General features: G+C 46.7%; 1 protein-coding gene across 1 annotated transcript in view; it reads left to right on the top strand.

Annotated features, from left to right (window-relative positions):
- The first annotated feature begins 13,175 nt into the window (after positions 1-13,175).
- LOC134966223 (brain-specific angiogenesis inhibitor 1-associated protein 2-like) overlaps positions 13,176-23,825 on the top strand; it is a 388,782-nt gene continuing 378,132 nt past the window's right edge. Inside the window, exon 1 of the mRNA XM_063942788.1 lies at positions 13,176-13,237. The gene's annotated coding sequence lies outside the window, so the exon portion shown is untranslated. The remainder of the gene's footprint in view (positions 13,238-23,825) is intronic.

Genomic DNA, 23,825 nt, shown 5'->3' with positions numbered 1-23,825 from the left:
CTCCTACCTCTTTAACCCTATATTTTTATCACTCCTGCGATGCCCTGGGGTTGTCTGGCTGGGTGGCTCTGGGGTGTCCTGCCCCCCGGACCGGAACCCCTATAGTTAGTGTTAGGGACTTACCCAATGAGAGGCTACCTTGATGCGGTGGGTAAGCTCATAGCCCTGGCCAGGAATATGCTAAGTGCCCCTGGTTACTACAGGTTGAGCTAGTGTGAGATAGTGCACCTGCTACCTTTTCCCTTTGTACACTTTACTAAGTCTCAAGCAGAGTAGCACCTCACTACCTAATTAAGGTGTGCAAATTAGGGCCCTTTTCCCTCTATTATGATTGTCACTGGTATGTTCTGTGTACTGTATAGTAGACATTGGGATGTTAGGTGTTCTGTATGGCAGTCACTGGGATGCCCTGAGCGCTATGAATGATCTCTTTAGAAGCATTGGGGTCCCTTCAAAATGTTGCTATGGGGCTCACAAAGTTCTAGTTACGGCCCAGGACTTAACCATACTGTATGTATGTGACACAATTTAACTACAAAAATATGTCTGATTTAGGCTTATTGCAGCAGTATTGCTTTAATTTGTTCCAAAATAAAAAGCCTGGTTTGTGTGCAAGTCAGAATCAGTCCTAAAGCATTTAGAAATCCTGAATTTGCTCCTGGAGCCCTCCAGAAATCACAATACAGTTCTAGATGCAAGCATCCAGCCAATCAGAAAGTAGTACTCTAGTGTGTTGCCTAATACATACAATGCCCTCTGGGGCTCATTTTAGAGATGAAGACATTTTCCGATAGACTTACCCTTAGACAAAAATATACTTACATATGCTAAGATGTATCACAAGATAGTGTTATTCCCAAAACAGTAGTATAAACCAGATACATATCTGGTCTAACAATTGTGTAGTGGACTTCTAGTACAGTAACAAGAATCTAACACATGAGGCAAATCAGAATAGAAGTCTGATGCTATCAAGACAGAACTTGAGGAACCCCATGACAACCAATCCAGGACCAGCTGTGAGTTGCATCACCAACTATTGTGTCACATACAAACAGTGATTTAGAAATGAGGCTAAATTTACTTTGTAGCACTTTTCAAAGCCACTGTGCCTTCATCGTAAGATTTCAACGGGTAATAATATTAAATACAAAACATGCTGGTTTGTATAGTACGTAATATTATTAGCCTTTTAAGTACAGCAGCCAAAATTGGCGAATACGCTGCAGCAGTGAATGCACGGCATACTAACTGTAGTCACGTGGTTTATTTCTATGGATGTAGTATGGTATGCCGACGGCCGGGCTCCCGGCGACCAGCATACCGGCGCCGGGAGCCCGACTGCCGGCATACCGACAGTGTGGCGAATGCAAATGAGCCCTTTGCGGGCTTGCTGCCCTCACCACCCTGCGGGCACGGATATTTATTCTCCCTCCAGGGGTGTTGTGGACCCCCTCGAGGGAGAATATTTGTCGGTATGCCGGCTGTCGGGATTCCGGCGCCGGTATACTGTGCGCCGGGATCCCGACAGTCGGCAACCTTTTATAGGAAGTGGTTCAACTTTTGGCACCACTGTGAGGTCATGCTTTGACATGCCTGTCCCTTTAAGAAAAGGGAAGAGCAGCATGCGCGTCCCTATGGGAATGCCTGCCACTGGAGGAAAGAACTGGAACCTGCCATTAAGCCACCTGGGCAGAGGAGATGCTGCACAGCCCCACAGTAGCTGCCAGTTGACAATGAGCAGCACCACTGGAGCCAGGTTCTGCCTTGTTACAGCATTCTCCCCTTTCCAGGTGTGGACCCCAAACACCCCACAAAATGCCCATTAGAATCTTTTAATTACACTTGAAAAGAAGCTGGGAGGAATTAACTGCTGAGGATTTTACATTGAACACAAATAGAGCAAGCTGCCACAAGATTTTTTACTTTTTGATGCACTTACGGCAACCAGAAGCGCTGAAGAAATAAATCCTGTGTTTTCTGCATCTGTGCTCCCTAGTCTCAGCTCTACTAAATGCTTCAGCTTCCACCTTTGGGTTACCTGTGCTCCCTGTGCCTTTTACTATTGAAATTCCATTCACATTGTATGACTGGGATGGCAGTAGGGAGGACAATACCAGGATATGGGATTGAAAAATGCTCAATCCCGGTATTCCCGAGATTGAGTTGGTGGTGGCACTGGCAGGCAGCAATAGGACTCAGTGGATACACTCCATCTGCATCTCTGGTCTTCAGTCCTTATATCTCACTCTCTCTCCACCATCCCACCCCCCCCTCATCCGTCAGTCCTTATAGCGCTCTCCACCCACCCCCCACCCCGCTTCGATGTTCTCCTCTCCACTGCTGGCTCCCTCCCAACGATTTTATGCCAAAAGCCCAGGATCTTGCCTATCCCATCCCCGGGATTGGCCACCCTAGATGGCAGTATTGCTGTAGCATGTGGGGGTTGAGTGGTATTATATAATGTGAGGAGAGTAATGCCGGAATGTGGAGAGTTGACATGGTATTGCTCTAATGTGGGGAGCGGGCATTGTTGAGGAGTGTTTCTGATTTTTGTGCTGTGGAGAAATAGAGAAGTGATATTAATGTGAAGGGTCCAGGGGAGTTCTGTAATGTAAAAACACATACACATGTGTTTCCATTATATACTTCCAAAATTTTACAATTAAAAAATTATACAGTTGGAGGGCGTGGCTTGGCTGGCAACGGACGTGAAAGCACAGGGACAGAGCTCCTGCACAAGCTGCCCTTAAAAGTACTTTATCCCCTTCTTTACATATATTTGTGCCCCCGGTCTGCCTTCCTCAGCTTTCCCTGTCATCCCTGGGTCAGTGGATACTTGTGTGGCTGGAAGACGCCACTGTTGTTTCTGCGAGTCGCAGCCTATAGACCAGCCGGGACCTAAATTTTGTGATCACGTCAGGCAGTGGGAGGACGCGGTGCCGATTGTGTCTACGAGTGTGCCGCAGACCTCACCCTATGTGCCCAGATGCAGGAGTACCCGCTCAATCCCCCGTCATGTTGTGCTGCACCTGGGATCTGGAGAGAGGCCCACCAGAAGCCTCCATTCTGGAGTGAGTGGGTGGCGGCCTTACCACCTGAGGTGAGGAGAGTGACGCATCATTCTCTGCATGCTGCAGGGGGTTGCCAGGCTTAGCTAGCCTCCAGCCCAGGCAGCTGTACCAGTTCCCCAGCGCGGCTCAGCAGATATTATTAGGTGCCATACTAACTGGGCCCATACAGTCTCCTGAGAAGGAGGATCCACATCTCCACACTGTTTCATATGTAACTCACCCAGCTCCTGCAACCCAGCTGCAGGCTTTTTCCTAAAGCTCAGTGACTGTAACCTGCATAGTCACAAGACTACTAGCGGGGTGATTCCAGGGACTGTCTGCTGAACTTTCACTCCATTACTGGCCCATTGTGCCCTAATATATATTTTATACTATATTACTTTTCCTACGGCATCCCAGGCATAGACTAATGACTTTTTCTACGGCACCCCAGGCATAGACTTGTGCACCACCCAGTGGCCTGTGCAGTTTTCTCCTAGCTTTGTGTGATCAGGCATTCACAGCTGTGACCCTGCTTTAGGACTGCATTATTCTGATCCTGGGAACTCCTGCCGGATCCTAAATCCTAGGTTGACTCCCTCTAATTGAGCTTCAGCTGCAGTGGGGACTCACTTGTGGGTCTATAAGAGCAGCGCAATCTGCCCTGTGTCCCTTCCTAAAGTAGTCTGTCGCATTGGAATCTAAAGTTAACTCCAACTCTAAGGGTTTACTGGAATTTTCTCAGGACGTCAATTATTTGTATCGGGAAGTGGAATTTCTACGGGACAAAACAGAAGATCTTGAAAACAGAGAAAGACGATGCAATCTTCGGATCTAGAATATTCCTGAGTCGGTCGCACCCTGTGACCTTGAACCGTCTCTGACACGTCTTTTCCAGAAACTGGTTCTAGCCCTTAAGGATCAACTACTACATATTGAACGAGCTCATAGAGCACTTCGACCACAACCCAAAGAGGGGGACCCTCCTAGGGATGTGGTGTTGAAATTTCTATCCTTTAAAGTGAAGGACCAGATATCCAACTTGAGTAGATTATTGCCTTGCATAATGTTTGAGGAAACCCAACTGCAAATCTTCCAAGATTTGGCTCCTTCATAATTCTTAACAAAAGGAAGTTACGCAAAACCACCAGAATTCTCTGTGATAATAGCTACAAATACAAATGGGGATTCCCATTCCATCTGATAGTGGATGTGAATGGTCGACCAATATCGGTAAGCAACCCTAACAAGGGGTCTGACCTACTTCTTAGACCAGCTTTCTTCAACGGAGGTCGGTCCCACTTCTGGCAGCTCAACACAATCCTAAGGTAGATTACCTATCTTTCCCTTAAATTCAGATCTTTGTTCGAGATGTTGTGGTTTCAAGGGCTCAGTCTTACATATGTGGTGGGATTCCCCAAGAATTGGCCCTTATTGGAATGATATTTTTGCCCATTTGGGTAAAATCTTTAAGTCCTCCATCCCTAAAAGTTCACTACATGCATTGCTTTGCAAGCCACTGGAATGGATTTCCAGGCCAGAGAGCAAATTATGTAATCACATATTCAATTCCGCAAAATTATTGTTAGAGGCTAACTGGAAGCATCCAACTGCCCCATCCCTACAAGCGGTGATTAATAACATTTGGTCTGCAGCCTCAATGGAACATATTACTGCCCTACTCCACGATTTGGTAGATAAATTCTCTGTGATATGGAGCCCTTGGTACCAACATTTTCAGAGACAAATGCCTTGCAACTTATTGGCTCATTCGCACTACTCTCACTGCAGGTTCGGTCTTATCACTTTTTATTACGAATGGACTGTGATCACTCATTTTGGTTTACCCAATTTTTATATCCATCTCGTTTTTGGACCCCTTTCCCTTTCACACATCCCATCCCCCCATTCTCAAATGGTATTTGTACTTTTTATTTGTTCAGCTTGTCTGTCAAAAATTACAAAATTTAAGTGGACTCTACTGCTGTCTTACATTTGGATGTGTAGTTTGTCATGCGACATTTACTGGATTATACAATGGTTAATTGTACTTCCCGACTGTTGTCTTGTTTTGTTTTCCACTTTTCAAAATAAAGAGAATAAAAAAAAAATTATACAGTTGATTCACCAGATGAGGTAAAGGGGGCATGGCCACAGATAAAGGGACACGATCACAGGTAAAGGGGGTATGAGACGAGTCACGGGGGGAACTGACCACGGGCATACACCCACCTGCAGTGGCGGAACTAGCGAGCGGTGGGCGCAGGTGCGACAAAATGCTTTGGGCCCCTCATCCCATCCAAGTCCACCCCCTCACCCCTGGAGAGGATCTGGTGAGGGGGACCTGCTCAGGGCCAGAGAAATGGATACCTAGCAACAGTGCCGTAACTAGACATTTTAGCACTGTGTGCAAGAAACGGCATCAGAGCCCCACCCCTGCATGCAAAACATGGGCAGTGCGCGCCGTAGGCATACGTAAAAATACATAGGGGCGTGGTTTCGTGGGGAAGAGGTGTGGCCACAAAATAATACCAATTCATAAAATGGTGCACAGTAGTCTCCATTATTCAAATTACGCCGCACAGTAGCACCACACCAGGTAGAGACCCTTTTACACCTTACGGCGGACAGATTCCCCTTTTCACACATTATGGCAGACAGCGTCCCCTTTTTACACATAACGGCAGACAGCGTGCCCTTTTTACACATTACGGCATACAGCGTCCCACTTTTTACATATAATGGCAGACAGCGTGCCCTTTTTACACGTAACGGCAGACAGCGTGCTCTTTTTACACATTACGGCAGCAGACTCCCCCATTTTACACATTACGGCTGGCAGCGTCCCCCTTTTTAAGAAAGAAAGAAAGAAAGAAAGAAAGAAAGAAAGAAAGAAAGAAAGAAAGAAAGAATTATACTTACTGTCTCCGCTGGCTCAGGCTCCTCGGTGCAGCTTCTGGCAGAGATCCCGATTCCCGGGCAGGAGAGAAGGAGGAGAAGGGAGGTGGATGAGGGAGCCACTGCAGCGCTGTGTTATTGGTGGAGGCGCTGCTGCTGCTGTCCCAGTCCTTCACCATAGGCTGTTCTGCGCCGCTGTGAATGCTGGGATGCACTTCACAGCGTTGGAAGAAAGCCTATGGTGAAGCAGAGGGACAGCAGCAGCAGCGCCTCAACCTATAACGCAGCGCTGCTGCGGCTCCCTCCTCCACCTCCCTCCTCCTCCTAAACCCCATGTCCGCTGCGCTCCTCTCCTCTCCGGGTGGCTGTGTGCTGCGAGCGGCGGTTGCCCGCAGCACACAGCGGCATGTAATGAGTCAGTTTGACTCATTACATGCTTTGGGCCCCTGGACAGTGGCGGGCCCCAGTGCATTGCACTGGTTGCACTGGCGGTAGTTCCGCCTCTGCCCACCTGACTGCATGCTCACTCAGCGCTGCTCTTATTTCTATGATACTGACAGCATCCCGGATGCATAATAAGTCTGTCTGGGGGAGTATGTTCTGGCAGCGCTGCTATAGCCACACAGATGACGGAGCCACCTGTCAGTTCACTTCCTCCTCTGCACTGGCATGATGATGTCATTATGTCAGCGCCGCTCAGTGCACACTGACTGCAGAAAACTATGAAAGGACGAGGGGAGACACCTGAGAAATGCTGTAATGTGGAGTGGCAGGGGTAGTGATGAAATGTGGAGAGCTGGGGTGGTATTACCATAATGTGTCAGAAAGTATGGCTGAAATGTGGAGGAGTGGAGTTGCTGTAATGTAGATGTATTGTTCTGTAAATGGGAATTTTGATTGCTGTAGTGCAGGGGTGGCCAACCAGTCAGAGACGAAGAGCCTAAAACTCTTGTATGGTACGTCAAAGAGCCGACATCAAGCCGAAGGCACGTGTGCAAAAATGGGGTGTGACCTTGTGTCTGCTAGGCCACACCCCTGGTATAAAAGACAATGAAAATGCCAGATCCACATAAAATACATTTTAAAGCCAGAATCAACATAAAATACATTGAAAAAGACACTTCCACATAAAATAATTAAAAATCCAGATCCACATAAAATATATTGAAAAAGCCATATTTGCATTTGCTCCTTCATGTGTCACTTGAGCCAGCTCCCCCATGTGTCAATGTGTCACTCCAGCCAGCTGCCTCCTGTGTCACTCCAGCCAGCACCCTCCTGTGTCACTCCAGTCAGCTCCCCATTGTGTCTCTCCTGCCAGGATTCTCCTTTGTCACTCCAGCCAGCTCCCCATTGTGTCACTCTTGCCAGCACCTTCGAGTGTCACTCCAGCCAGCACCCTCCTGTTTCACTCCAGTCAGCTCCCCCATTATGTCTTTCCTACCAGGATCCTTCTGTATCACTCCAGCCAGCTCCCCCATGTGTCACTCCAGCCCACCCTCATATGTCACTACAGCCCAGTATCTGGCTCCCCAGGTTACAGTCGCCGTGGTGCTGCTGTGTGTCTGGTTGGAGTTCACCAGTTTCCAGGATCTGTTGTGGTCAGGTGACTGAGTGTCGGGAGCCACATTTGAATAAAGAAAGAGCCACACGTGGCTCAAGAGCCACAGGTTGGCCACGGCTGCTGTAGTGAATACACATGTGTGTGAGTGCCCCTGTGTGTGTGGTACAAGTAGATAAAATGTCTTACAAGTACTGTGTGCGCGCGCCAAAAAATGGGTGTGGCCAAATGCCACATGGGGCGTGGTCAATGAAAATGAAGGCATGATACACATATGGGGGGAGGGGCAGATACACATATGACCCCAATAATGCCAGATACATGTTGCCCCACAGTGCCAGATATACATTGTCCCACAGTGCCAGATATACATTGCCCCACAGTGCCAGATACACATTGCCTCACTGTGCCAGATACACAAATGCCCCCAGAGTGCCAGATTTACATTGCCTCACAGTGCCAGATACACATTACCCCACAGTGCCAGATACACAAATGCCCCCAGAGTGCCAGATATAAATTGCCTCACAGTGCCAGATACACATTGCCCCACAGTGTCAGATACACAAATGCCCCCACTGTGTCAGATATACATTGCCCCCCAGTGACAGATACAGAAATGCCCCCACAATGCCAGATATGCCCCCAGTGCCAGATGCAGAAATGCCCCCAATGCCAGATACACATGTGTCTTTTCCATAAAAAAATATATATAGGGATGGCAGTATGTTGGGGCGATTTCTGTTAATGGCCTCTTAATAATATGTCCCTTAGCAATTCAGTTGATCACTAAACTGCTTGAAAAAAAATGCATGAACGGATATTTAATAAATTTCCCCAGAAGTATCCCTGATTTTAGAAAAATAAAAATAGGTGTCCGTATCAGTGACGTGCGGTGAGGTGAGGCAGGTGAGGCAGAGCCTTTCCTGTTATACTTACATTTGTGCCAGAGTTTTGGCTGAATAAAGTATATGAAAAATACAAAGAATATGTTTGAAATATCTTCTTTGTATTATTCTAATCATTCTTATAGCCAAAACTCTGGAGTAAAAAGTCTGGCAGGTTAGGCAGTGCCTCCCCTGTCTATCTTTTCTGCAAATCTCAGATCAAAACTCACCAAATTTCCAGGAGTTTATACTGCTGCACCTGTGTATAATGCCCATATGCACGCTTTGGCTCATATGTTGTGTGTAAATCTGGCTCTGGTGCTAGCCAATGCCTCCTGAGCCATTTACCTCACTGCACGCCCCTGGTCCATATGCACCGAATTATAGGGGCCGGGTGCAGGCACAGTGTATGCCTGTTTGGGCTCTCAGTTTCACAGCTGAATAGATAAATGCATCCACTACCTCCCCCACCAAAAAATGTGTTATGAGTGACTGCTAATTTTGCCTCTGGTCCAAAAACATACCTCCAAACTGTCCCCTTTATTTTTTTGACTGTCCCGCTGCCCCACCCATGGGCCGCACTGTCCCGCAGTGGGGGGGGGGGGGGTTTGCAGTTGGGAGGCTCCTGTCACTCGCTGCTCTGGTTGCTCTCAGAGTCCATTCATGGGAGCCAGAGGGACTGGGGACATGCCAGCAGCTCACAGAGCACTGGGCATGCCCCCTCAGTGACGAAAATGGGAACGTGGCTCGCGACAGCGGTATTCCCACGAAGCCACAGCCCCTTTCCATAGGCCACACACACTTTTTGGTCGCTAGGGGCTTCACCGCGCAAGAGGGTCCTTCTTTAGACCCACTCGATGTTGGGAGGTATGCAATAACAACATTTAGGGTGGGATGTACTAAGCTTTGAAAAGTGATAATTTCACAGTGATAAAGTACCAGCCAACCAGCTCCTAACTAACATTTTTCAAACACAGCCTGTGACATGGCAGTCAGGAGCTGATTAGCTTTTCAAGGCTTAGTACATCCCGCCCTCAGCAGTGGTGCAAGTAGAATTTTTTTCTTAATGGTAATGATAGTAAAAATGGGTGTGGTCATGTGGCACAAGGGGGTGTGGTCACATGGAACTAGGGGAGTGGCTTCATGACAATAGTGGCATGGCCACATCATGCCACACACCGTAATGCCCCTTACACATTATGCCAAAGTAATGCCCAGTACACATTATGGCACACTGTAATGCTTATAACACATTATGCCACACACCATAATGCTTATTACACATTATGCCAGACATCGTAACACCCATTACACATTATGCCACACTGTAATGCCTTACATAATATACCACACACTGTAATGCCTATTACATATTATGCCACCCACAGTTATGTCACTGACACCATTTTATGTCCCACACACAAAAATGCCTCTTATAAATTATGTCCCAGCAGTGGGCTGGTGGTACTGCGTACCACCACCATATTTCTTAATGGTACTCCGTTACCACCATAGGCGTGCGCAGAACATTTTATTAGGGGGTGCACCATTGGAGGGGTGTGTCTAGAACTGCCTTTTGGGCGTGTCTATCACCATCTATTGACGGTCAATATTGAATATCCACCCTAATAAAGCAGATACATTGTCAGATGTTGTGGTGTGCACCAAACAAACACACCTGATGGCACTCACTGCAATTACACTGATCCTCCTCAGTCTGGTCTGGCTCCCCCTCTTTTTCCCCTGCAAGCTGCAGCAGCTTGCTTACAAGTCAGTCACTCACTTACACTTAGTGATGAGCGGGTTCGGTTTCTCAGAAACCGAACCCCCCCGAACTTCACCCTTTTTACACGGTTCAGAGCCATACCCGGATTCTCCCGTATGGCTCGGGTAACCCGAGCGCGCCCGAACGTCATCATCCCGCTGTCGGATGCTCGCGAGATTCGGATTCTATATAAGCAGCCGCGCGTCGCCGCCATTTTCACTCGTGCAAGGAGTACAGTTCAGAGTTTTGCTGACAGTGACCACCAGTATACGTTGTCTGCCTGAAAAACACTCCATATCAGTGTGCTGCTTTATTGTGGGGACTGGGGACCACCAGTATAATATTATATAGGAGGAGTACAGTGCAGAGTTTTGCTGACCAGTGACCACCAGTATATAATATATAGCATTGCGGTACAGTAGGCCACTGCTGTACCTACCTCTGTGTCGTCATTAAGTATACTATCCATCTACATTCTATATCTGTGGTGCATTTTAGTTTTGCAGTTTGCTGACACAGTGACCACTAGTATACTATATATAGCAATACGGAAGGCCACTGCTGTACCTACCTCTGTGTCGTCATTCATTAAGTATACTATCCATCTACATTCTATACCTGTGGTGCATTTTAGTTTTGCAGTTTGCTGACACAGTGACCACCAGTATACTATATATAGCAGTACGGAAGGCCACTGCTGTACCTACCTCTGTGACGTCATTCATTAAGTATACTATCCATCTACATTCTATACCTGTGGTGCATTTTAGTTTTGCAGTTTGCTGACACAGTGACCACCAGTATACTATATATAGCAGTACGGAAGGCCACTGCTGTACCTACCTCTGTGTCGTCATTCATTAAGTATACTATCCATCTACATTCTATACCTGTGGTGCATTTTAGTTTTGCAGTTTGCTGACACAGCGACCACCAGTATACTATATATAGCAGTACGGAAGGCCACTGCTGTACCTACCTCTGTGTCATCATTAAGTATACTATCCATCTACATTCTATACCTGTGGTGCATTTTAGTTTTGCAGTTTGCTGACACAGTGACCACCAGTATACTATATATAATAGCAGTACGGAAGGCCACTGCTGTACTTACCTCTATGTCTTCATTAAGTATACTATCCATCTACATTCTATACCTGTGGTGCGCCTCTTTTTTTCTTTGCATCATGTGCTGTTTGGGGACAATTTTTTTGAAGTGCCATCCTGCCTGACACTGCAGTGCCACTCCTAGATGGGCCAGGTGTTTGTGTCGGCCACTTGTGTCGCTTAGCTTAGTCACACAGCGACCTTGGTGCGCCTCTTTTTTTCTTTGCATCATGTGCTGTTTGGGGACAATTTTTTTGAAGTGCCATCCTGCCTGACACTGCAGTGCCACTCCTAGATGGGCCAGGTGTTTGTGTCGGCCACTTGTGTCGCTTAGCTTAGTCACACAGCGACCTTGGTGCGCCTCTTTTTTTCTTTGCATCATGTGTTGTTTGGGGACAATTTTTTTGAAGTGCCATCCTGCCTGACACTGCAGTGCCACTCCTAGATGGGCCAGGTGTTTGTGTCGGCCACTTGTGTCGCTTAGCTTAGTCACACAGCGACCTTGGTGCGCCTCTTTTTTTCTTTGCATCATGTGCTGTTTGGGGACAATTTTTTTGAAGTGCCATCCTGCCTGACACTGCAGTGCCACTCCTAGATGGGCCAGGAGTTTGTGTCGGCCACTTGTGTCGCTTAGCTTAGTCACACAGCGACCTTGGTTCGCCTCTTTTTTTCTTTGCATCATGTGCTGTTTGGGGACTATTTTTTTGAAGTGCCATCCTGCCTGACACTGCAGTGCCACTCCTAGATGGGCCAGGTGTTTGTGTCGGCCACTTGTGTCGCTTAGCTTAGCCATCCAGCGACCTCTGTGCAAATTTTAGGACTAAAAATAATATTGTGAGGTGTGAGGTGTTCAGAATAGACTGGAAATGAGTGGAAATTATGGTTATTGAGGTTAATAAAACTATGGGATCAAAATGACCCCCAAATTCTATGATTTAAGCTGTTTTTTAGGGTTTTTTGTAAAAAACACCCGAATCCAAAACACACCCGAATCCGACAAAAAATTTTCGGTAAGGTTTTGCCAAATCGCGTCCGAATCCAAAACACGGCCGCGGAACCGAATCCAAAACACAAAACACGAAAAATGTCCGGTGCACATCACTACTTACACTGACAGTCACAGACTAGTACTGCTGCTGCTGGAAAAACGAGTGACGTGTCAATGTTGCTGCCGACCATCTGCCAGTATTGAATTTGTCTTCCTAAGAGGAACGCTGGCTGCATGCTGATCCTCATCAGTGGCTGGCATTGGCAAAGCATAGAAGGAGAGAGGTGGGCATGTGCCAGGTGTGGCGGGTGGCCGTGCGAGCAGCATGACGTAATCACGTCACATCACGCTGTTTTTGTACATGGAGGTGGAGCCAGGAGTTTGAAAGCCGGTGGCAGTGGCACCCTTGATTAACCCAATGCGTCCGGTCAGTAATGCAGTCCTGACAGGGTGCAGCGCAGAGGGGACAGTAATCAGCCTGCTCTGCGATCGATGCATCAGGCATATGAGATCGGGGTGCCAGACATTAGGGGGTGCCTGTGCGCACCAGGAACCCCCCCTGCGCACACCTATGGTTACCACCCTGTACCACCCTGCTTTCAGCACTGGCCCTCAGAGATATATACGTTTAGAACCATACCTGGGGATTTCCTCCAGCCCCTATAGACAGACAAGTAGAATTTATGAACAAATGAGAGTATTTCAGTATATTCATAGTAAATCATACATTTTCTTATACAACCTAAGCTTACATTATTTGCAATATCTTTTGAAACTTGTAAATTACTATAGCTCTTTTGGCTGAGTAAAATATATGCACACACGCACTCACACATAATACTGGTCTGATTTAATATAGTCTAGTTCAGATGATCACACTGCAGTACTGTTCTCAGCTGCCAGAGTATACTGAATCGGCCCCTTGCAAAGGAAGCATAGCATAGGCCTGCAGCTTGTGGAGGGATGCCTTGTGCCGAGGTATGTAATCCATCCCTTCCTTATCATAGAAAAACATGCATACATGCTAATGGAATATTTATATCTTAATAGACATTATGGGCCTAGAGAAAATGTATATTACCTGGGATATCTGTATAGTATGTAGGATTCCTTTGTAAAATCCCAAATAATAAGCACATGCTGTGCAGTATAGAGATGTGATTTACCAAATACAGAAACATGTATTTTTGTAAGGAATATGAGTATCACATACTGTACTGCAGAAGCTGCACATGTACAAATCCAAAGCTCCAAAGCTAATGAATTAAAGGACCCAATACATATCTATTTCTTATCCTCTCATACACACTTTCCATATACCTCCCATGTACGTACTGTACATCATATTGCCCCTACACAGTGACAACTAATGATGATGATGAATGAGGCTAATACCAGAACCCAGTGATAGGAGAGCAGGGGGGAAGAGCTGCACCTCCTGAAAGAGAGATAAAGTGTAATTTGCAAACCGACAGTACAATGGGAACGTCTGGCAATTGCGTGTTTGCTTGGGTGACCATTGTACCAGTATTTATGTGCAGCAGATAGTTTTTGCAGAGTCGTTATTTTATGCTCTCATTGATAAATTGATCTGAGCAGGTGGGAAGCATGTTATGGATAAGGAGTTAGTTGCATCTATGCACCAGATTAAGCACTGAAATTATTCTTTTGTTTTATGAATGGATTGTTAAAATGAGCTACAAGGGTAGGAGATGCCCAGGGAGTGGTTGTTTTGGACCCTATGGCTCTGGCCCTAGGCAAAGCTATAATAAAAAAAATGGGCTCGCTGGATGACTGCCCAGACAAAAAAGGTGTAGAATATAGAGATGAGCGGGTTCGGTTCCTCGGAATCCGAACCCGCCCGAACTTCAGGGTTTTTTACACGGGGCCGAGCAGGCTCGGATCCTCCCGCCTTGCTCGGTTAACCCGTGCGCGCCCGAACGTCATCATCACGCTGTCGGATTCTCGCGAGGCTCGGATTCTATATAAGGAGCCGCGCGTCGCCGCCATTTTTCACACGTGCATTGAGATTCATAGGGAGAGGACGTGGCTGGCGTCCTCTCTGTTTATAGAGATTCGAGAAGAGAGTGAGACAGTCTCACTAGAGAGAGACACAGTAGTAATTTTGGGGAGCATTAGGAGGAGTACTACTACTACTAGTACTTGCTGAAGTGAAGTGATAGATAGTGTGACTGTATTGTATTATCTGACTTGTGGGGGAGACACTGACAGTGGGGAGCAGTTAGAGTCTGAGAGCAGGACTCAGGACTCAGGAGTACATACTACATATAACGTACAGTGCACACTTTTGCTGCCAGAGTGCCACACCAGTATAATATATATTGTGATTGTATGCTTAGGAGTACTACTTGCAAGTTGCTGATAGTGTGACCAGTGACCTGACCACCAGTTTAATAATCACCACCAGTTTAATTAATATATATATATATATAATTGTATATAATTAATATATATATAATATTATAATTGTATACCACCTACCCGTGTTTTTTTTTTTTTTTTCTTTCTTCTTTATACATACTACTATAGTAGCTTACTGCAGCAGTCTGCGGTGCTGCTGAGCTGACAGTGTCCAGCAGGTCCGTCATCAGTCATTACATAATAAATATATATACCTGTCCGGCTGCAGTACTAGTGATATTATATATACATATATATATTGATTTCATATCATTATCATCCAGTCTATATTAGCAGCAGACACAGTACGTTAGTCCACGGCTGTAGCTACCTCTGTGTCGGCACTCGGCAGTCCATCCATAATTGTATACCACCTACCCGTGGTTTTTTTTTTTCTTTCTTCTTGATACATACTACTATAGTAGCTTACTGTAGCAGTCTGCGGTGCTGCTGAGCTGACAGTGTCCAGCAGGTCCGTCATCAGTCATTACATAATAAATATATATACCTGTCCGGCTGCAGTACTAGTGATATTATATATACATATATATATTGATTTCATATCATTATCATCCAGTCTATATTAGCAGCAGACACAGTACGTTAGTCCACGGCTGTAGCTACCTCTGTGTCGGCACTCGGCAGTCCATCCATAATTGTATATTACCTACCCGTGGTTTTTTTTTTTTCTTTCTTCTTGATACATACTACTATAGTAGCTTACTGTAGCAGTCTGCGGTGCTGCTGAGCTGACAGTGTCCAGCAGGTCCGTCATCAGTCATCATTACCTAATAAATATATATCTACCTGTCCGGCTGCAGTACTAGTGATATTATATATACATATATATATTGATTTCATATCATTATCATCCAGTCTATATTAGCAGCAGACACAGTACGTTAGTCCACGGCTGTAGCTACCTCTGTGTCGGCACTCGGCAGTCCATCCATAATTGTATACCACCTACCCGTGGTTTTTTTTTTTTCTTTCTTCTTGATACATACTACTATAGTAGCTTACTGTAGCAGTCTGCGGTGCTGCTGAGCTGACAGTGTCCAGCAGGTCCGTCATCAGTCATCATTACCTAATAAATATATATCTACCTGTCCGGCTGCAGTACTAGTGATATTATGTATACATATATATACTGATTTCATATCATTATCATCCAGTCTATATTAGCAGCAGACACAGTACGTTAGTCCACGGCTGTAGCTACCTCTGTGTCGGCACTCGGCAGTCCATCCATAATTGTATACCACCTACCCGTGTTTTTTTTTTTTTCTTTCTTCTTGATACATACTACTATAGTAGCTTACTGTAGCAGTCTGCGGTGCTGCTGAGCTGACAGTGTCCAGCAGGTCCGTCATCAGTCATCATTACCTAATAAATATATATCTACCTGTCCGGCTGCAGTACTAGTGATATTAGATATACATATATATATTGATTTCATATCATTATCATCCAGTCTATATTAGCAGCAGACACAGTACGTTAGTCCACGGCTGTAGCTACCTCTGTGTCGGCACTCGGCAGTCCATCCATAATTGTATACCACCTACCCGTGGTTTTTTTTTTTTCTTTCTTCTTGATACATACTACTATAGTAGCTTACTGTAGCAGTCTGCGGTGCTGCTGAGCTGACAGTGTCCAGCAGGTCCGTCATCAGTCATCATTACCTAATAAATATATATCTACCTGTCCGGCTGCAGTACTAGTGATATTAGATATACATATATATATTGATTTCATATCATTATCATCCAGTCTATATTAGCAGCAGACACAGTACGGTAGTCCACGGCTGTAGCTACCTCTGTGTCGGCACTCGGCAGTCCATCCATAATTGTATACCACCTACCCGTGGTTTTTTTTTTTCTTTCTTCTTGATACATACTACTATAGTAGCTTACTGTAGCAGTCTGCGGTGCTGCTGAGCTGACAGTGTCCAGCAGGTCCGTCATCAGTCATCATTACCTAATAAATATATATCTACCTGTCCGGCTGCAGTACTAGTGATATTAGATATACATATATATATTGATTTCATATCATTATCATCCAGTCTATATTAGCAGCAGACACAGTACGGTAGTCCACGGCTGTAGCTACCTCTGTGTCGGCACTCGGCAGTCCATCCATAATTGTATACCACCTACCCGTGGTTTTTTTTTTTTCTTTCTTCTTGATACATACTACTATAGTAGCTTACTGTAGCAGTCTGCGGTGCTGCTGAGCTGACAGTGTCCAGCAGGTCCGTCATCAGTCATCATTACCTAATAAATATATATCTACCTGTCCGGCTGCAGTACTAGTGATATTAGATATACATATATATATTGATTTCATATCATTATCATCCAGTCTATATTAGCAGCAGACACAGTACGGTAGTCCACGGCTGTAGCTACCTCTGTGTCGGCACTCGGCAGTCCATCCATAAGTATACTAGTATCCATCCATCTCCATTGTTTACCTGAGGTGCCTTTTAGTTGTGCCTATTAAAATATGGAGAACAAAAATGTTGAGGTTCCAAAATTAGGGAAAGATCAAGATCCACTTCCACCTCGTGCTGAAGCTGCTGCCACTAGTCATGGCCGAGACGATGAAATGCCAGCAACGTCGTCTGCCAAGGCCGATGCCCAATGTCATAGTACAGAGCATGTCAAATCCAAAACACCAAATATCAGTAAAAAAAGGACTCCAAAACCTAAAATAAAATTGTCGGAGGAGAAGCGTAAACTTGCCAATATGCCATTTACCACACGGAGTGGCAAGGAACGGCTGAGGCCCTGGCCTATGTTCATGGCTAGTGGTTCAGCTTCACATGAGGATGGAAGCACTCAGCCTCTCGCTAGAAAAATGAAAAGACTCAAGCTGGCAAAAGCAGTAGCACCGCAAAGAACTGTGCGTTCTTCGAAATCCCAAATCCACAAGGAGAGTCCGACTCCAATTGTGTCGGATGCGATGCCTGACCTTCCCAACACTGGACGTGAAGAGCATGCGCCTTCCACCATTTGCACGCCCCCTGCAAGTGCTGGAAGGAGCACCCGCAGTCCAGTTCCTGATAGTCAGATTGAAGATGTCAGTGTTGAAGTACACCAGGATGAGGAGGATATGGGTGTTGCTGGCGCTGGGGAGGAAATTGACAAGGAGGATTCTGATGGTGAGGTGGTTTGTTTAAGTCAGGCACCCGGGGAGACACCTGTTGTCCGTGGGAGGAATATGGCCACTGACATGCCTGGTGAAAATACCAAAAAAATCAGCTCTTCGGTGTGGAAGTATTTCAACAGAAATGCGGACAACAGGTGTCAAGCCGTGTGTTGCCTTTGTCAAGCTGTAATAAGTAGGGGTAAGGACGTTAACCACCTCGGAACATCCTCCCTTATACGTCACCTGCAGCGCATTCATAATAAGTCAGTGACAAGTTCAAAAACTTTGGGTGACAGCTGAAGCAGTCCACTGACCAGTAAATACCTTCCTCTTGTAACCAAGCTCACGCAAACCACCCCACCAACTCCCTCAGTGTCAATTTCCTCCTTCCCCAGGAATGCCAATAGTCCTGCAGGCCATGTCACTGGCAATTCTGACGATTCCTCTCCTGCCTGGGATTCCTCCGATGCATCCTTGCGTGTAACGCCTACTGCTGCTGGCGCTGCTGTTGTTGCTGCTGGGAGTCGATGGTCATCCCAGAGGGGAAGTCGTAAGACCACTTTTACTACTTCCACCAAGCAATTGACTGTCCAACAGTCCTTTGCGAGGAAGATGAAATATCACAGCAGTCATCCTACTGCAAAGCGGATAACTGAGGCCTTGGCATCCTGGGTAGTGAGAAACGTGGTTCCGGTATCCATCATTACTGCAGAGCCAACTAGAGACTTGTTGGAGGTACTGTGTCCCCGGTACCAAATACCATCTAGGTTCCATTTCTCTAGGCAGGCGATACCGAAAATGTACACAGACCTCAGAAAAACAGTCACCAGTGTCCTAAAAAATGCAGCTGTACCCAATGTCCACTTAACCACGGACATGTGGACAAGTGGAGCAGGGCAGGGTCAGGACTATATGACTGTGACAGCCCACTGGGTAGATGTATGGACTCCCGCCGCAAGAACAGCAGCGGCGGCACCAGTAGCAGCATCTCGCAAACGCCAACTCTTTCCTAGGCAGGCTACGCTTTGTATCACCGGTTTCCAGAATACGCACACAGCTGAAAACCTCTTACGGCAACTGAGGAAGATCATCGCGGAATGGCTTACCCCAATTGGACTCTCCTGTGGATTTGTGGCATCGGACAACGCCAGCAATATTGTGTGTGCATTAAATATGGGCAAATTCCAGCACGTCCCATGTTTTGCACATACCTTGAATTTGGTGGTGCAGAATTTTTAAAAAAACGACAGGGGCGTGCAAGAGATGCTGTCGGTGGCCAGAAGAATTGCGGGACACTTTCGGCGTACAGGCACCACGTACAGAAGACTGGAGCACCACCAAAAACAACTGAACCTGCCCTGCCATCATCTGAAGCAAGAAGTGGTAACGAGGTGGAATTCAACCCTCTATATGCTTCAGAGGTTGGAGGAGCAGCAAAAGGCCATTCAAGCCTATACAATTCAGCACGATATAGGAGGTGGAATGCACCTGTCTCAAGCGCAGTGGAGAATGATTTCAACGTTGTGCAAGGTTCTGCTGCCCTTTGAACTTGCCACACGTGAAGTCAGTTCAGACACTGCCAGCCTGAGTCAGGTCATTCCCCTCATCAGGCTTTTGCAGAAGAAGCTGGAGACATTGAAGGAGGAGCTAACACGGAGCGATTCCGCTAGGCATGTGGGACTTGTGGATGGAGCCCTTAATTCGCTTAACAAGGATTCACGGGTGGTCAATCTGTTGAAATCAGAGCACTACATTTTGGCCACCGTGCTCGATCCTAGATTTAAAGCCTACCTTGGATCTCTCTTTCCGGCAGACACAAGTCTGCTGGGGTTGAAAGACCTGCTGGTGAGAAAATTGTCAAGTCAAGCGGAACGCGACCTGTCAACATCTCCTCCTTCACATTCTCCCGCAACTGGGGGTGCGAGGAAAAGGCTCAGAATTCCGAGCCCACCCGCTGGCGGTGATGCAGGGCAGTCTGGAGCGACTGCTGATGCTGACATCTGGTCCGGACTGAAGGACCTGACAACGATTACGGACATGTCGTCTACTGTCACTGCATATGATTCTCTCACCATTGAAAGAATGGTGGAGGATTATATGAGTGACCGCATCCAAGTAGGCACGTCACACAGTCCGTACTTATACTGGCAGGAAAAAGAGGCAATTTGGAGGCCCTTGCACAAACTGGCTTTATTCTACCTAAGTTGCCCTCCCACAAGTGTGTACTCCGAAAGAGTGTTTAGTGCCGCCGCTCACCTTGTCAGCAATCGGCGTACGAGGTTACATCCAGAAAATGTGGAGAAGATGATGTTCATTAAAATGAATTATAATCAATTCCTCCATGGAGACATTGACCAGCAGCATTTGCCTCCACAAAGTACACAGGGAGCTGAGATGGTGGATTCCAGTGGGGACGAATTGATAATCTGTGAGGAGGGGGATGTACACGGTGATATATCGGAGGATGATGATGAGGTGGACATCTTGCCTCTGTAGAGCCAGTTTGTGCAAGGAGAGATTAATTGCTTCTTTTTTGGTGGGGGTCCAAACCAACCCGTCATTTAAGTCACAGTCGTGTGGCAGACCCTGTCACTGAAATGATGGGTTGGTTAAAGTGTGCATGTCCTGTTTATACAACATAAGGGTGGGTGGGAGGGCCCAAGGACAATTCCATCTTGCACCTCTTTTTTCTTTAATTTTTCTTTGCGTCATGTGCTGTTTGTGGAGTGTTTTTTGGAAGGGCCATCCTGCGTGACACTGCAGTGCCACTCCTAGATGGGCCCGGTGTTTGTGTCGGCCACTAGGGTCGCTTATCTTACTCACACAGCTACCTCATTGCGCCTCTTTTTTTCTTTGCGTCATGTGCTGTTTGGGGAGTGTTTTTTGGAAGGGCCATCCTGCGTGACACTGCAGTGCCACTCCTAGATGGGCCCGGTGTTTGTGTCGGCCACTAGGGTCGCTTATCTTACTCACACAGCTACCTCATTGCGCCTCTTTTTTTCTTTGCGTCATGTGCTGTTTGGGGAGTGTTTTTTGGAAGGGCCATCCTGCGTGACACTGCAGTGCCACTCCTAGATGGGCCCGGTGTTTGTGTCGGCCACTAGGGTCGCTTATCTTACTCACACAGCTACCTCATTGCGCCTCTTTTTTTCTTTGCGTCATGTGCTGTTTGGGGAGTGTTTTTTGGAAGGGCCATCCTGCGTGACACTGCAGTGCCACTCCTAGATGGGCCCGGTGTTTGTGTCGGCCACTAGGGTCGCTTATCTTACTCACACAGCTACCTCATTGCGCCTCTTTTTTTCTTTGCGTCATGTGCTGTTTGGGGAGTGTTTTTTGGAAGGGCCATCCTGCGTGACACTGCAGTGCCACTCCTAGATGGGCCCGGTGTTTGTGTCGGCCACTAGGGTCGCTTATCTTACTCACACAGCTACCTCATTGCGCCTCTTTTTTTCTTTGCGTCATGTGCTGTTTGGGGAGTGTTTTTTGGAAGGGCCATCCTGCGTGACACTGCAGTGCCACTCCTAGATGGGCCCGGTGTTTGTGTCGGCCACTAGGGTCGCTTATCTTACTCACACAGCTACCTCATTGCGCCTCTTTTTTTCTTTGCGTCATGTGCTGTTTGGGGAGTGTTTTTTGGAAGGGCCATCCTGCGTGACACTGCAGTGCCACTCCTAGATGGGCCCGGTGTTTGTGTAGGCCACTAGGGTCGCTTATCTTACTCACACAGCTACCTCATTGCGCCTCTTTTTTTCTTTGCGTCATGTGCTGTTTGGGGAGTGTTTTTTGGAAGGGCCATCCTGCGTGACACTGCAGTGCCACTCCTAGATGGGCCCGGTGTTTGTGTCGGCCACTAGGGTCGCTTATCTTACTCACACAGCTACCTCATTGCGCCTCTTTTTTTCTTTGCGTCATGTGCTGTTTGGGGAGTGTTTTTTGGAAGGGCCATCCTGCGTGACACTGCAGTGCCACTCCTAGATGGGCCCGGTGTTTGTGTCGGCCACTAGGGTCGCTTATCTTACTCACACAGCTACCTCATTGCGCCTCTTTTTTTCTTTGCGTCATGTGCTGTTTGGGGAGTGTTTTTTGGAAGGGCCATCCTGCGTGACACTGCAGTGCCACTCCTAGATGGGCCCGGTGTTTGTGTCGGCCACTAGGGTCGCTTATCTTACTCACACAGCTACCTCATTGCGCCTCTTTTTTTTCTTTGCGTCATGTGCTGTTTGGGGAGTGTTTTTTGGAAGGGCCATCCTGCGTGACACTGCAGTGCCACTCCTAGATGGGCCCGGTGTTTGTGTCGGCCACTAGGGTCGCTTATCTTACTCACACAGCTACCTCATTGTGCCTCTTTTTTTCTTTGCGTCATGTGCTGTTTGGGGAGTGTTTTTTGGAAGGGCCATCCTGCGTGACACTGCAGTGCCACTCCTAGATGGGCCCGGTGTTTGTGTCGGCCACTAGGGTCGCTTATCTTACTCACACAGCTACCTCATTGCGCCTCTTTTTTTCTTTGCGTCATGTGCTGTTTGGGGAGTGTTTTTTGGAAGGGCCATCCTGCGTGACACTGCAGTGCCACTCCTAGATGGGCCCGGTGTTTGTGTCGGCCACTAGGGTCGCTTATCTTACTCACACAGCTACCTCATTGCGCCTCTTTTTTTCTTTGCGTCATGTGCTGTTTGGGGAGTGTTTTTTGGAAGGGCCATCCTGCGTGACACTGCAGTGCCACTCCTAGATGGGCCCGGTGTTTGTGTCGGCCACTAGGGTCGCTTATCTTACTCACACAGCTACCTCATTGCGCCTCTTTTTTTCTTTGCGTCATGTGCTGTTTGGGGAGTGTTTTTTGGAAGGGCCATCCTGCGTGACACTGCAGTGCCACTCCTAGATGGGCCCGGTGTTTGTGTCGGCCACTAGGGTCGCTTATCTTACTCACACAGCTACCTCATTGCGCCTCTTTTTTTCTTTGCGTCATGTGCTGTTTGGGGAGTGTTTTTTGGAAGGGCCATCCTGCGTGACACTGCAGTGCCACTCCTAGATGGGCCAGGTGTTTGTGTCGGCCACTAGGGTCGCTTAGCTTAGTCATCCAGCGACCTCGGTGCAAATTTTAGGACTAAAAATAATATTGTGAGGTGTGAGGTATTCAGAATAGACTGAAAATGAGTGGAAATTATGGTTTTTGAGGTTAATAATACTTTGGGATCAAAATGACCCCCAAATTCTATGATTTAAGCTGTTTTTTTAGGGTTTTTTGAAAAAAGCACCCGAATCCAAAACACACCCGAATCCGACAAAAAAAATTTGGTGAGGTTTTGCCAAAACGCGTTCGAACCCAAAACACGGCCGCGGAACCGAACCCAAAACCAAAACACAAAACCCGAAAAATTTCCGGCGCTCATCTCTAGTAGAATATGCACCACAAACTCACTCCACAATGCAAGAAGTTTCCTCTTGTTGGCCATGAGCCTACCCAAACTTCCCAATTTGCAGACATTGCAGATTGAATGTTACAGCTCGCCATTTGTGGAAACCAGCACATTTCCAGTGAGATAGACACCTGATTTAAAGCAGCAATAAGTTTAAAGGCAAACCCAACCTGTTTTTGTCTTTAAACTAGTTGCCGCTATAAGTCCAGTGACTATCTTGCCGATATTGCTAATTACAGGCTTTTACATTTGGCCCACTGTCCGTATGCTCTGAGGACAACTGCATACATTAGTTCCATTTTTCATGCTCTATATAAGCTAGGTGTAATTCTTCCACTTTATTTTTCAACCTTACCAACCACAAAGTTGATTTATGTACTATATACAGATCGATTAGACACACTACCTTTATTAAACCGACCAGTATGTATACAGCATACTGTACTTCCCAACCATGGTAATTTCATTTATAGCGTCAAGCTCTCTCATGCCCCTACACATTCCATAGCCCACTCATGCAGTTTTTATGGCCTCAGAGCCCCCTCATGCCCCTTCTAACTTTAAATAATATA

This window comes from Pseudophryne corroboree, chromosome 10 (assembly GCF_028390025.1).
Source record: "Pseudophryne corroboree isolate aPseCor3 chromosome 10, aPseCor3.hap2, whole genome shotgun sequence".
In the NCBI taxonomy this organism is placed as follows: Eukaryota; Metazoa; Chordata; class Amphibia; order Anura; family Myobatrachidae; genus Pseudophryne; species Pseudophryne corroboree.
The sequence above is the reverse complement of the archived record's forward strand: the minus strand, read 5'-3'. Positions and strand labels throughout refer to the sequence as shown.